Source organism: Vulpes vulpes, chromosome 13, assembly GCF_048418805.1.
Source record: "Vulpes vulpes isolate BD-2025 chromosome 13, VulVul3, whole genome shotgun sequence".
Classification (NCBI taxonomy): domain Eukaryota; kingdom Metazoa; phylum Chordata; class Mammalia; order Carnivora; family Canidae; genus Vulpes; species Vulpes vulpes.
In genome coordinates this window covers 32730295-32745282 of record NC_132792.1, presented here as the reverse complement: position 1 = coordinate 32745282, position 14988 = coordinate 32730295, and the positions used below count along the sequence as shown (strand labels likewise).

Below are 14988 nucleotides of genomic sequence, written 5' to 3'. Positions count from 1 at the left end.
TATGTATCTCACACCCTATTAAGTGCTAGAAACTAAGAGAGGAATAAGAAATTATTCTGATAGTCTTACCAGATAGCTCACAGTCATTTAGGGAAATAGAATTATGATAGAGTGTGAGAAATAACAGGAGTGGTATGTAAGCGCCAGGAAGGGGCACCTAACCCAGCTTTGTTGGAAAAAGGGTGTTGAGAAGGGGTTGCTGGGGAAGAGAGGTCTGAGAGGAGTCTTGAAAGATAAGTGGAAGTTAACCTGAGGCAGGCATGTGGGGAGGAGGCTCTGGGAGGATGAGGGCTGGACACTGGAGGTGAGGACTGGACTGTGGAAGAACCTTCCATGGTAATGGGGTAGTGGTGCAGCTCCACAAGAGCAAAGGCTTGAAGGTAAGTGTGTGTGTGTGCATGTGTGTGTGTGTACGCACATGCAGGCATATGTGTGTATTCATGCAGTTTAACTAGGGCATTGTGACGTGTGCAGCAGGATGTGGCAAGAGATGAGGGAATAGAGTGTTTCAGGAAGGAGGAAATAACCAGTAATGTCAAATGCAACAGAGGGTCATTGACTAACAAGTAGTAGGTCACAGGTAACCTTTCCAAAGAAGTTGATCAGGAGCAGTAAGGCCTGAGCCAGGTTCTAGTAACTGCAGAATGAAAGGGAAAATGTACGACTCAGATAATAGTTAACATTTATTGACTACGTTCTGTACGACAAGGTTCTACATTGACACATTAATTCTCACAACAACCTGAGAGGTAGATAGTATCCATAGGCTTATTTTACAAAGGAGAAAACTGAGGCACAGGAAGGTTAAGCAAACAGTCCTACAGTTACAAGTGGCAGAACTGGGAGCTAAAGTTTCCAGATTCCAGGCTGCAATTCCAGAAATGTGACAGTTGACCAGAGAGTGACACGAGGCCAAGATTACTTTTTTTAAAAGATTTTATTTGCTTATTCATGAGACAGGACTCAATTCCAGGACCCCAGGATCATGACCCGAGCTGAAGGGAGATGCTCAACCGCTGAGCCACTCGGGAGTCCTGAGGCCAAGATTATTAATTTTTATTCTTTTTTAAGGCTGCCAGGGATTGGAGAACATTTATAGACCAAAAGAAAGGTGCCTGGAGACATGGAGAGAGTGATGATTACTAGAGCAAAGTCCAGGAAGATAAGGAGATAAGGCTGAACCCTGGGTGTGGCAAGAAGAATGTCACCAGTTACCTTTGAGAGACCACAATTTCTGCGGGGGGGGGGGGGGGGGGGGGGGTTATCCAGAGGGAAGCAGAGTTTGGAGAGCAAGGCCTTACCAGCTGCTGTTAGGGCAAAGGGGGTGGGAATGGCGGTGGGTAGGATGGAAACAGCCAGGCCACAGACACAGCATAAAGGCACATGATGGTGTGACTCACACGAATCTGTGTTTTGGAAAATGGAAATTTCAGGAGCTGGTAGGCCAGGGCTTAGGGTGATTGCCTGTCCCAAGGAACACACATGCATTGAACTAGAAACAGTACTTAAACCGACCTCGGCTGGATCCCCGAAGGCAGCCTGACCTTTTCAGTCCCTCAAGCCTCTTCGCAAGAGTGGACACTTCATTCTAATTAATAAATTATTTATAATCCTTGTTATTAGCCAAAAGGTGCTGGTTTTGCAATTGGCATTTAACAATTCTGAGTTATGTTCTGATGATGATAGCTTCTTGCAAACCGTGGTTGTTACCCTGGATTAAGCACCTGGATACATATGGTCAGCCCTGCAAAATGCATCAGCCCTTGGACCTTTACACCAAGAGTCAGTGAGACAGGGCCATTCAGTGATCTGTCTGACATCTGTGTCGCAGCGAAGATATAAACCCACATCTGTTAGACTCTAAAACCAATAGCTTGGCCACCAGGTGAACATACCTGTTATACAGACTTTCCATCAGATTTCTTTTTGAAGAGTCTTACAGGACGAATTTTAAATGAAGGGCTTGTAAGACTCTCCAAGAAAACAGGATATAGGGATCCCTCGGTGGCGCAGTGGTTAGGCGCTTGCCTTTGGCCCAGGGCGCGATCCTGGAGACCCGGGATCGAATCCCACATCGGGCTCCTGGTGCATGGAGCCTGCTTCTCCCTCTGCTTGTGTCTCTGCCTCTCTCTCTCTCTCTCTCTCACTATCATAAATAAATAAAAATTAAAAAAAAAAAATTTAAAAAATAAAAAAAAAAGAAAACAGGATATAGCTACTGTTTTACACTGTCTTTGCTTCCAAACACAGGAAATACCTTATTTTAAAACTTAAGAATTTTTATTAGACAAAATTCAAATGTGTATTTCAGAGAAATAAACACAACACAGAATTAACTGTCACATGTTGCTACATCTCCCCCTAGACTTTCTATAGGCCTATATAGCATATATGTGTATATGTGTGTGCAGATATATTTATTTACGTAAAGAATATCATTGTGAACATATGCACACATAAAAATACAGTTTCAATGTCATTTTTGATACCTGCCTTGAAATGCTTTTATAACATACTTACTGGTGCCACAGCCACAGTGTGCTTGGGAAGATAAATGATGACGAATAAGAATATTTTGCAATTTACTTGATAGATGCCAGGAGGAAGTCTGTTCCGATTTTTTAAATAATTTGTATTGGAAGGCCCTAACTCTTCTATATAGATCGGGGGGAGGTAGAGGGTAGGGGATAAGCATAAAGGCTTTCAGAAGCCAGACTGCCTGGGCTGAATGCCAACTCCCAGTTTCCCCATTAATTAGCTGTGTGACCTTGAGCAACTTGCTTATCCTCTCAGTGCCTCAGTTTCCTGACCTGTATAAAGGGTAGTAATAGTACCTAAATGAGTTAGCCCATGTAACATGCTTAAAACAATGCCTGGCCCTCATAATATTCAATCAATGTCTGTGTTTCAAAGTGTATTCATCTGTATTATGTAAACATTCAAGCAAGTGAGTGATTAAGTCCAAAAACCCAGAGTCTATTAGACACAGCTGAGGCAGATATAGAAGTTTTTTGGGTCAATTCCTGTGGTGGGGACTGGAAGTCTGTAGCTTTACATACCTCTCCAGGTGAATGAGTCTTATAATCAGCCAGGTTTATAAGCCACTGTTCTAAAACACTGGACACAGTTGGACAGAAATTGGATGGTGGATGAGAGCAGAAAGATTCAGCAGAACAGTGAGTTTGAGATGGCCCTACCCAGACACACAGTGGCCCTTTGTTAGTAGCATAGCAGGCTGATGTGATATTTAAAGCTGGAACTTCGTCAGCTAAAAACCGGGTAAGATAAAGAAGGCCAAAGTAATGAAAAGGAGGAAGAAACCTGTAGATAGAATAGGTTTCCTTCTGAAGTTAATCAGTTCTTTTTTGGCAGGGATATTTTTTCTACTTTTGGTTCCTTGTGGTTTTGTCTATCTTATTTTTAAAAGTATTCAGAGATACATTTTGTCCTTCTTAGGATTCAGCTAAGATTGATTTAGTATGTGCTGGGCACTGTGTAGTGGGTTTTAGGCTTTATTTCATGTAACGTTCCAATTAACTATATGAGGTATGTACCACTGTTCCCATGTTACAAATAAAAAGACTAAAATTTGGAGGAAGTTAGATACTTGCACAAGGTGCAATATCCATTTTCCCTTTCTTCTTCAGTAACACAAGGCCAACTTTATTTGGGGTAGTAATGCAACCAGTGAAAAAGCTACATTTGCCAGTGGCCCTTCCAGCTAGGTGTGGCCATGTTGTCTGGTTCTAGCCAATGATATGAAAATGAGAGGGTCTTCTGGGAAGGTTTGTTTGTTTGTTTTAAGATTTTATTTATTTATTCATGGCAGACAGAGAGAGAGAGAGAGAGAGAGAGAGAGAGGTAGAGACACAGGCAGAAGGAGAACCAGACTCCATGCAGGGAGCCCGACGTGGGACTCCATCCCAGGTCTCCAGGATAACACCCCAGGCTGAAGGCGGCGCTAAACCGCTGGGCCACAGGGGCTGCCCTGGGAAGGTTTTTTAAAAGGGTATTGACTCTGCCTTGAGGTCCTCCTTCATTGCTTCTTCCCGATGCCTGGAATACAGACGCGGTGCTAGTAGCTTCAGTAGCCATCTTGAACTTTAAGGCTATCAATTATACATTAGATGGTAGTGGAGAAAGAAGGAATTTTGGTCCTTGTTTTTTCTTAGATTTTATTTATTTATTCATGAGAGACATAGAGAGGCAGAGACACAGGCGAAGGGAGAAGCAGGCTCCTTGCAGGGAGCCTGATGCAGAACTTGATCCCAGGACCCCAGGATCATGACCTGAGCCGAAGGCAGACACTCAACCACTGAACCACCCAACCACCCCAGAATTTTGCTTCTTGATGACGGTGGAACTGCTCTGTCTGCCCTGGGCTGCCTAACTCTTACTTATACGAGAGATAAATAAACCTCTATCTTGTTCAAGTTTTTCTTAACAACCAACAAATACAATCCTAACTATAACAATAGCTCATGCTTATATTGTGCTTTATCAAAGCTAGCCACATGCCAGACACTTTTCTAAGTCATTTTTGTATATTGACTAATTTTGTCCTCACAACAGCCCTGTAATGGAGGTACTACTGTGTTATTCCCATTTTGTGAATTTGGAAATTGAAGCGAAGAGAGATTCAGCAACTTGCCCAAGGTCACACAGCTGGAAATGGCAGAGCCAACAACACACAGCTAGTAAGAATTAGATGTGGGAGTAGAACTCAGGTCTGTCTGACACCAAATCATGCAATAGTTGTATTATCCTTGTGACAACTGTAACTGTATGGCCTCTTGCATGTTCAGTATGAATATGGTACACTTTGTGGTTTTCTTCAGGTCAATTTTACCTTCCACTTTAATTCACAGAATGGAGGACCACTAGCTGGTGGCCATTAGAACGAAACGCATGGTCTCTCCAGAAGATCAAAACAGACGTGTTAGGACCCACCTCAGAGCCCTAGCTCCTTAGTAAAACCTCCAAAAGAAATGTCACGGACAGGGGCCGGGGCAGACCGCGGTCTTCCCGGACGCCAAGGAGTCGAGCCCTGCGTTCGAGCTGAAGCGCACATCGCGGGCATCCTCAGGCGCCGCCCGACGAGCAGCGGCGGTACGAGGATGACCAGCTTCTGGATGACGGCAAGACTGGGGCAGTGCGGCTTCACCAGTCGGACGGCGGGGCCGCGGGCCGCATCACCTAGGGCTGGCCTTCCGAGCAGATGAAGCTTTCGAGGCCCTGCGCCTCGAACCCTTCTCCAGCCCACCTGAGCTGCCAGACGTGACGAAGCCGCAGGACTCAGGAAGCAGCGCCAATGACCAAGCGGTGCAGGCAGAGGGCCCTGGGCCCACCCCCAGCGCCCCCCAATAAAAGAGATTTGGGTGTCAAAAAAAATGTCATGAATGGGTTCCAAAAAGTTAATTATTTTAAAAAGCATTCATGAAATCCCATTTGCCATTGTTTCCATTACAAAATTGTTTTGCTTTCATCAAGTAGAACTCCATGATAAACGGAACTGCACTATCCATCCATCCGTTCATTCATTCAACATTCAGCATCTGCTCTGCTCCAGGCACTCTCCCCCATGCTGGGATAATGCAGCAATGACAGACAAGGTGGAACTCACAGTATGCAGAAAGCAAAGCAAAAAAATTAACAAATTAACAAACAAACACACAGGAGAACATCAGATACAAACATATGATGCAAAGGAAAGAAGTGGTAGAGGCTCCTTTTAGGAAGGTTTCACTGAGGAGGAGATATTTGAGCTGAGACTTGGTAGTGAAAAGGAAGTCCCTTGGAAAAATCAGGGAAAGGCCTTCCAAGCTGAGGGAGCAGTGATTCCCTGGGGTCGGAGTGAGTGTGGTCTATTCAGAGGACAGACAGAAAGCCCATGTGACCAGAACACGAGCAAGGGAGAATGGTGCAGGGGGAAGTCTGAAAGTTTGGCAGGCCAGATCATGCCAGCCGTGAAGGCCAAGTTAGGAGATTTTACTCTAAATGACAGGGGAAGCTATTGTAAGGTTTTAGGCAGCATGGCTAACATTTGTCACTCTGGTTGGCTGGCATGCAAAAGCTCTTCCTATTTGTGGTAACCACAAAAGTAACGGAAGGCAGGGTCCCAGTTCTCACTGTGGTAGCAAAGGCTTAGGGAAGGGATGAGAATGTCTCCTAACCTTTACAACAAGGCCAATCTGATGCTCCAGCGTGGGACTGAATCATGAGGGTGTGTCTCAAAGATGCAAGGCCCATTAGAAATGATTAGGATGGCCATGGTGCAGTCAGGGGTGACAGGGATGTGTGTGCGGGGGCAGTAGAGTCCAGCATATGGGAATGGATCAATGGCCTTTGGCACCTGTCTGCCCTGAGTGTCCTGTGGAAAGGAATCGGAGGCTGCCTCCTCAGCAAACCATTCCAGGAGCTTCACAGTGCAAGCCTTCCTCTGTACTGTGGTCTCCAGTCTTCCTCTTGATTCTCTGGAGTTCCCTAGTCAGGTTCAATAAATTCTCTTTTGTTCAAAAGTTAGCCAGCGCTGGTATCTGTTGTTGGAAACCGAGCACCTTGACTAGTACTACAGGAGAGTGATGCAATCCAAGGCACATTTTCAAAAGATAACTGGCTGATAAGTGGAAAATGGATTAAAAAGTATATCAGCCAAGGGCCAGTCAGAAACGGAGATTGCAGTAGGTATTTCAAATAGATGGGGTTTCATATAAAGAATTGCTTTCACATGCCTTAGAAGGCTGAAAGTAAAAGGAAGAGTACAAGAAAAAAGAAAGAGGGTAATAATCCACGGATTGGTAACTGCAAGAAGCAGCCGCTGCCTCCTAAGGCTGGAGAACAGGTGGTGTCACCACCAGGTACCTAGGAGCTCGGAGGAGGGACTTCCTGGAGCTGGTGCTTGGATCTCTGAGGAAGCCCTACCCTGCTCAGACCTCTGAGGAGGGGATGCTCTCTGGCTGGTGCTCTCGCCAAAGGAGCATGGCTGTGTGGGTTCTCAGACCTCCTGAGGCTCAGCAGGTGAGGGAGTAGGCAAGACTGCTGCTGGCCCCTGGGGTGCTGGGAGTACTCCAAGTTCCTGGAAGCTGGGGGCAATTATATGTTGCTGCTGGAGCAACGCTGAAAAACAGGAAGTGAAAAACAGAAAAGAAGCTCCTTCTCCCTTCTTTCCACTTTTCTTTCTTCTTCTAATGCTTTACATTGCCGAACCCAACAGGAAGCCAGCTAGCTGGGAGGAGGGGAGATGAAGTTTGTATCATCCCAAATCCATATTATGCAGAAGAGCTTAGACGGGACCATAAGAGACCATATATAAATACCCAGTATAGGAGCATCAAGACCAGAAGGTGGTTCTCAGGTCCCAGAGGGGGAGGCCTTTCAGGAGCTAGGTGAGACCCCGCAAGGGAACATGAGCTGGAGAAGCTGGAGAGTGTCACCACTCGTGTAGTGCTCAGGCCTTACCTACTTCAATGAAGAAGTGATCCAATATTTGAAGAAGTTACAATATCCACATGACTACTGTTATCAGTAGCTTTGATATGTATGAATATTGGCTGGATCCAGGAACAACATGCCATCCATCCCACAGCATCGTGCACTCCTTTCCATGGTGGGTTACTCTTCCCTTTACATTTGGACAGTTTCTTGAGGGGCAAACATGTTCATATTAAAGTGGTCTTTATTAAAAGAAAAAAAGATGGCAAGAATTGATTTGAGATTAGAGATAGAGTTGGCAAGAATTTCCCCTGAGAGCTTAGGTATGAATTTAATATTAATATTGTCCAGATTGGATACTTGCTCTTTGACAGGGTAAGAAAGAGCCCAACAAGGGATGGAGAAGCACCAGAAACTCCAGCAGAGTTAGCACCTCTAGGCCTGATGGGGCAGGAGAGGGAGCTGCAGCCAGGGAAAAGGGGACACCAATAGGACCTAAGTCTCCCATGAGAGAGTAAGTGCCCCACCCACCCTATCTCTCTGCTTACTCTACACCTCCTGCTGTGTCTCCCAACCAGAAATCAGAAGCTCAGGGAGTCAAGTGCTGCAGTGGGCGGAGACCAGCCTTCCAGGCACAGGGCAGGAGAGGCAATTGGATCTATAGGAGAATATTTCCTCTACTTACCACATTTGTATGGCCTTTGAAGTAAGGTAGTTTCAAAAAAAAAAAAAAAAAAAGAAGTAAGGTAGTTTCAAATCAGTTATTTCTTTTTATACTCAAATGTATTGTGATGGTTAATTTTATGTGTCAGCTTGACTGGATCAAGGTATTTGGTTGAACATTATTCCAGATGCTTCTATGAGGATGTTTCTGGATGAGATTAACATTTGAATCCATAGACTAAGTAAATTGTTCTCCCTACTGTGGGTGGGACCTCATCTAATCTATTGAAAGCCTGAATAGAACAAAAGGGCTGACTTTTCCTTAACTATGTCCCTGCCTGACTGCCCACAAGATGGGTGCTGGGCTTTTTCCTGCATTTGGACTTGACCTGAAACATTGGCTCCTCTTGGGTCCTGAGCCAATGCTCAGAAAACCAGAAAAACACCCTTGACTTTCCTGGGTTCCCAGCTTGCTGCGTGCTGATCTGGAGCCTTGTTAGCCTCCATACTCATGTGAGCCTATCCTTATAATAAACCTCTTTCTCTCTCTACTTCTCTCTATATATTCCTGTTGGTTTTGTTTCTCTGAAGAATCCTAACTAATCCTTGTGAACTAGGCAGGGCAGGTATTCTCTCCAGAAAGAGATGAATAGGACTGTTTGGAAGGCTCAGTAAGAGGATAGAAATTAAAATGTAGGTCTTAACTCTCGTTCTTTTGCACCATCTGTTTAAATCATGCTCACTCTGTTTATGGAACTCTCGATAGTGGCAAAGGTCCCAGTGATCGTTTTTTCTAAAACAGCATCTACCCACTCACCCAAATAAGACCTTGAAACTCCTTCTCTCCTTTCTTCCCAGCTAAATTGTTACCAAACTTTCCAAATATCCCTTTAATCTGTTCTCTTCCATCTTCTGCCATAATTTAGGCCCTCCCCTGTCTTCCCTGGAGTGTGCTCACAGTGAGTACTTACACATGTGTGTTATTGTTGATTAAATGTGTCTCCTGAAGAAAAAGAAAGAAAGAAAGAAAGAAAGAAAGAAAGAAAGAAAGAAAGAAAGAAAGAAAGAAAATGTGTCTCCTGCACCAAGGTTAGGGTCCAGACCCAGTACTATGACACCAACTCTTGTCACACACAGAAGTCTCAACATATTTGTTGTTAAATTAACTGTCTTCCTGTCTAGTCTCTTTCTTTCTTTAACCATACTGCCAAGAGTAAACTTTTAATATGCAAATATGATCTTTCCACTTATCTGTTCTTCATTTTAACAAAAGTACCAAACTAGAGGCCTATGGGCAGATCTAAAGATGCTTTGTTTAGCTCCAACTTTTTCAAAAAAATTTTTTGAATAGTTGTCAACTTAAAGAATCTGGATCTATCTGATAAAAGTCGGGAATTTCAGCTTTTCTAGATAAGATTTGGTAACCTGGACAAGTCTCAGTGTCTTGTCCTGGCTTCTAGGCCTTCTGTTGTCTCACCCTGCCAACAGTTCTTTCTTCAGTGCCTCCTGGGATCCAAATCCACCTAGATTTTTTTACAGGGGACAGTATGTGTTCCTGCCTCTGTGCTTTTTTTTTTTTTTTTAATATTTTATTTATTTATTCATAAGAGACACAGAAAGAGAGGCAGAGACATAGGCAGAGGGAGAAGTAGGTTCCTTGAAGGGAGTCTGATGTGGGACTGGATCCCAGGACCCCGGGATCAAGACCTGAGCCAAAGGTAGAGACACTCCAACCACTGAGCCACCCACGTATCCCCCTGCCTCTGTGCTTTTGTCCTGGGAAGTCTTGGATGCCCTTCTGACCAATGTCCACATCTCATCATTCATCTTCTGAATCCTGCTCAGCCTACAAGACTTGGCTTGGCTCTCCTCCAAAGGCTTTCTCCCTGGCGGTAGTCATTCCTCTTCTCACTGTGAGAAGTATTCCTCACAATGTTTTGGAATTATGTGCAACCTGTACAGCCCTTTTACCAGATTAAAGTACCAATACAATTTGCATCTCTTCTGTGTGTCCAATCAATTGCTCACAGCCTCCTGTACCAATTACTGGGACTCCAGTCACCTGAATTTGAAAGTGAGAACTAGAAGATGTCATCAGTCCCCCAGTGGGCCCCTATTTTACACTGTGGTTGATTCTGTTACTATTATACAGAGTTAATATTAAAAGTTGGTTTTGTAAAATAGTATGTCTGCTACAGGGATGATAGCCTTGCAAGTTCATACTCCTCACTGTCCTCTGAGGGAAGACCCTTTCAGAGTTGTCCTTAGAAATCCTTCTCTATGACTATTTATTTTTATTTATGATAGTCACAGAGAGAGAGAGAGAGAGAGAGAGAGAGAGAGGCAGAGACATAGGCAGAGGGAGAAGCAGGCTCCATGCACCGGGAGCCCGATGTGGGATTCGATCCTGGGTCTCCAGGATCGCGCCCTGGGCCAAAGACAGGCGCCAAACCGCTGTGCCACCCAGGGATCCCTCTATGACTCCTTAACTTACAATCTTGTGCTCATCCTTTCTCTCTAAACCCACTCTGTGTACCAGGTCAGCCAGGTCAGGAGGGGCTTTCCACGGACTCCCTCTCTGTTCTGATTAAGTTCTTCTTTGAAGCCTTTCCCTCCTCTCTCACCAGGGGACCTGAGTAGGGACCATCCCATTTATCAGAGAGATTTTAGCAACATTGGGCCTCACAAGGGAGAGGGTCCAAGTCTCTATTCCTCCCTTCCTGGTAAGCCCCTGGTCTGCTACACAAAATACCCTTTTTCTTAGCAGACCAGCTCTATATGCTGGAACAATTGAGAGGGCCAGACCTTCTCATGCTGCAAATAATGTTCTATTACTCTTCCTTTTGAGGAAAAGGTACCTTCTTTCTTATATTTAAAAAAAATAGAGGGACTATCCAGGTGATTTTTCAAGCAAAGACTTGCTCCAAGCTGACTAGTGTAATCTGTCTGGAAAACTGGCTCTGACAATTTGTGAATAGGACAGCTTTACCTGGTAACAATTTTCTAAGTTGTACCTTGCTTAGGTGGGTTTTTTTTTTTTTTTTTTTTTTTTTTAAATTTATGATAGTCATACAGAGAGAGAGAGGCAGAGACACAGGCAGAGGGGGAAGCAGGCTCCATGCACCGGGAGCCTGACGTGGGATTCGATCCCGGGTCTCCAGGATCGCGCCCTGGGCCAAAGGCAGGCGCCAAACCACTGCGCCACCCAGGGATCCCTAGGTGGGGTTTTTGTAAAAGACTCAGAAGTGGAGATTTCCATGCAGACTGTTTTTGAGAGAGTGTTCTCAGGAACAACACCTATAGGTGAGTGAGAGAAGCCAGATTGGGCAAAGGAAGGAGCTGGACTGTGATACAGTTGTAACCAAGGCTTCAGATGATCCCACAAGGAACTCTGGGGCTAGGATGACTCTTCAGTGTTGTCTCCAGGGAAAGCAAGGAGGCTGGCCATTGTACCCTTTCAATGACCCATCACTGACCAATCATAGGATATGGATTGCCCTAGCTCTAGAGGTCACAAGCTTGGGGGGAGGCAACTCCCATTAGCCAAGGGCAATTCCTGAGGGTAGACTCATCTGTAAGCCTTTAACATTAACACATTCCCCGTAAGTGGGAGCAAAGTGTCTCAGTTTTGGTTGGTTGGTTATTTATTTAAGGAATCTCTACACCCAATGTGTGGCTGAAACTCACAACCCGGAGATCAAGAGTCTCATGCTATACGAACTGAGCCAGCCAGGCACCCCAAAGTGTCTTGCCTGAAAACCTGGAAGTGCACCACAGTGTCCAATATATACCTATCCAGGTACAGTTTATTTATAGCTGTCTCCCCCCCCCCCCCCGTACTCTAAGTGCCTTGAAGGCAGAAAAACAGTTGTGCCCAACAGAGTACCTGAAATACAGTATCCACTCGATTAGTAACTAACAGATGAATGAATAAATGCATGCGTGAAAGAGTAAACATAAGCTCAATGGCTCAATAACAAATTATTATTGGTTGCACTTATGCAGAACTTTACATATGTGAATTATTCTGCTAAAAATGTTATAAATATGTAAGTGCTGCGAGCAATAATTTCTAATAAAACCTGTCATCAAAATGAATTAGTAGTTAGTGGGCACAAACTAGGAGCATGACCCTGCATTAGTCAACTCTCCCAGAATGCATCTGTCTTAATAAAGCACTATTTAAAGGTTTCAGAGCTGACATCCTAATTCATCTCTTGAATTGCTTTTTAGACCCTCTACTTTGTTAGATGAATTTCCCTTCATCATGTCTAAACCCTGTTTTCATTATATACTGTTTCCAAAGTTTATTGAGCATTTTATCCTTGCTGTTATCTGTTTTTATCCTGGCTGTTTTTGCATTTCTTCTGATATTTGTAACCTTTTTGCCAGTGGTCCAATTTCTCATGGATATTTGTCGCTTTGGCTCTCCAGAATAGCAGCTCCCTTCTGAGAAAACCTCTGTCACAGCCCCACGTAACCCTAGTTGAGTGGAGGCAGATGGTCATAGAACCCTGCCCACCCCCAGCCACAGCGATTGGCCCATGGTTGAGCACATGACTCAAGCTTGACCAATTATAATTTTTCCCTGGGATCTTTTTTTACCTTGGGGAAAAAGGGAAAGAAGAGGGCTTTTTTTCCCCTCTCTACCTGTGAGGTTTCCTGTCCTCAAGGTGAGGGGTACAGAGGCCACTCCACCTTTTTTTTTTTTTTTTTTTTTTGAGATTTTGTTTATTTATGAGAGACAGAGAGAGAGAAGCAGACACAGGCAGAGGGAGAAGCAGGTTCCATGCAGGGAGCCTGATGTGGGACTCGATCCCAGGTCTCCAGGATCAGGCCCTGGGCTGAAGGCAGCTCTAAACCTCTGAGCCACCCGGGCTTCCCAACCACCACTGCCCTTAAAGGAACCCTCCAGCAATAGGAGAAAAAGAAGTCAACTCAAGAAGAGAAACAGTATGACAGGTCAGGAGAGTCCTGAATCCCTAATTCCAGGAGCTGAAATCTCAGAGACTCCCAGTTTCCTGAGCTCCCAAGGCTTAGCTATCAAATTCTCCCTTCATCTTCGGAGCCACCTCAGTCTGCTGCCAAAAACCTCTCTTTGAGTTTAAGCTGGTTTAAGTTGTTTTTAGTACTTCCTATCCAGAGACTCCTCCCCCAAACCCCTGCCTTTTCCTAAGATCATTTTGTAGCTTACAGGATTTAAACATTTATAAACCTTGTGTTGTCAAGGCAGGCCACCTACAGGAGGTGACGGAGCATACAGTTTAAGAGCATCAGCTCAAGAGCCCCTGGTTCACATGCTATCTTTACTACCAACTAGCTAATGGACCTTAAGTAAGGCACCTGAATTGTCTGTGCCTTAGCTTCTCATCTGTACAATTTGCAAAACTATTAAGGGGTCATGGTGCACATTAATGGGATTATATCATTACAGCCCTAGGACAGCATCTGGCACATAGCAAGAACTTAGTAAATAACAACTGTAAGGAACTTTTCCCTCTCTTGTCATCGATGTCGGGCAGCCCTGGTGGTGCAGCAGTTTAGTGCTACCTGCAGCCCAGGGTGTGATCCTGGAGACCCTGGATCGAGTCCCACGTCAGGCTCTCTCTGCATGGTGCCTGCTTCTCCCTCTGCCTGTGTCTCTGCTTCTCTCTCTCTCTCTGCGTCTCTATGAATAAATAAATTAAAAAAAAAAAAAAGAATCTTGTCATTGATGTCTCTCATAGCACAATCACCCTGTGGGATTCGGTATCCATTGATTCGATGCAGAACCTCACTTTTTTTCATTCTTACTTTCAGATTGTTAAATAAATGTCTACTTTTGCCATTTCATGGCCTTTCTCTTAGACCACGTTCTCTTTTTCTTTCTGCTGATGGTTCCATCCTGAGTTTTGCTCCTTGGTATTCCTTCTCAGTTCTTTTTCACAATATCATCCTCTTCTTCCTTTACAAGATGCTTATTTATACTCACACTGGAACATTCCTACTACAAGGATCAATTTGCTGTATGTTTATTTTCTTTGGAATCCTCTTTCCTTTATGGAAGCAGGGTTATTTATCAACCTATGTCAAGCTCTTCCCAGTTTGGTTAGGGCATGCTGCAAACTGCCCCTATAATTGCAAGGCCCTGTGATAATGCTTTTTTTGGCCATGACACAAACCACAGTCAAAAAGGTCTTCCTGAGTTCCAAAGGTCAAGCAATTAGAATTTTCTCAGGCTTTTAGAGGAGTGGAAGCAAGGCTTTTCCTCAGGGAGCATGTGTTGGTTATTCTTTAAATGAGTACAAGGCACCAGGTTCTAATCCTGGCTCTGCATCTCCTCGCAGGGTGCCTGGCCTGTTGGAGCCTCAGTTTCTTCATCTGTTACATAGGTTTGCAGAACACCCTAATGTTGTGTGAAAATTAAAATGAAACAATTTGGTAGTTTGTGAATTGTAAGGTACTGCATAAATGGGGGATGCTATTTGTGGGGGGGATGCTATTAATGCAAACTTTAGTAGGAACCCTATGACAGATATAAAATGGGCTAGTTCTCTTTAGTTTACTTTGCACAGTGCATGTGCAAACAAGACAAATGCAGGCTAATTTGGTGAAAAGCCACACTTGGGACATTCTTGAGTAAAGCAGACAAATGGAATCAGGTGCTCATGTCCACAGTCCCTTTATTTTTTTAAAAAATTTTATTTATTCATCACAGACACAGAGAGAGGCAGAGACATAGACAGAAGGAGAAGCAGGCTCCCTACAGGGAGCCCAATACAGGACTCAATCCCAGGACCCCGGGATCACGGCCTGAGCCAAAGGCAGATGCTCAACCATTGAGCCACCCAGGTATCCTCCACAGTACCTTTAAATGCTCTGGAGAGGACAGCCCTAGTGGCGCAGCGGTTTGGC

The 14988-nt window shown here is 44.5% G+C and overlaps 1 pseudogene; it reads left to right on the top strand.

The window, feature by feature from the left end:
- Positions 1 to 1330: 1330 nt before the first annotated feature.
- On the top strand, positions 1331 to 5421 carry LOC112916932 (elongin-B pseudogene; annotated as a pseudogene).
- The last annotated feature ends 9567 nt before the right edge of the window (positions 5422 to 14988 follow it).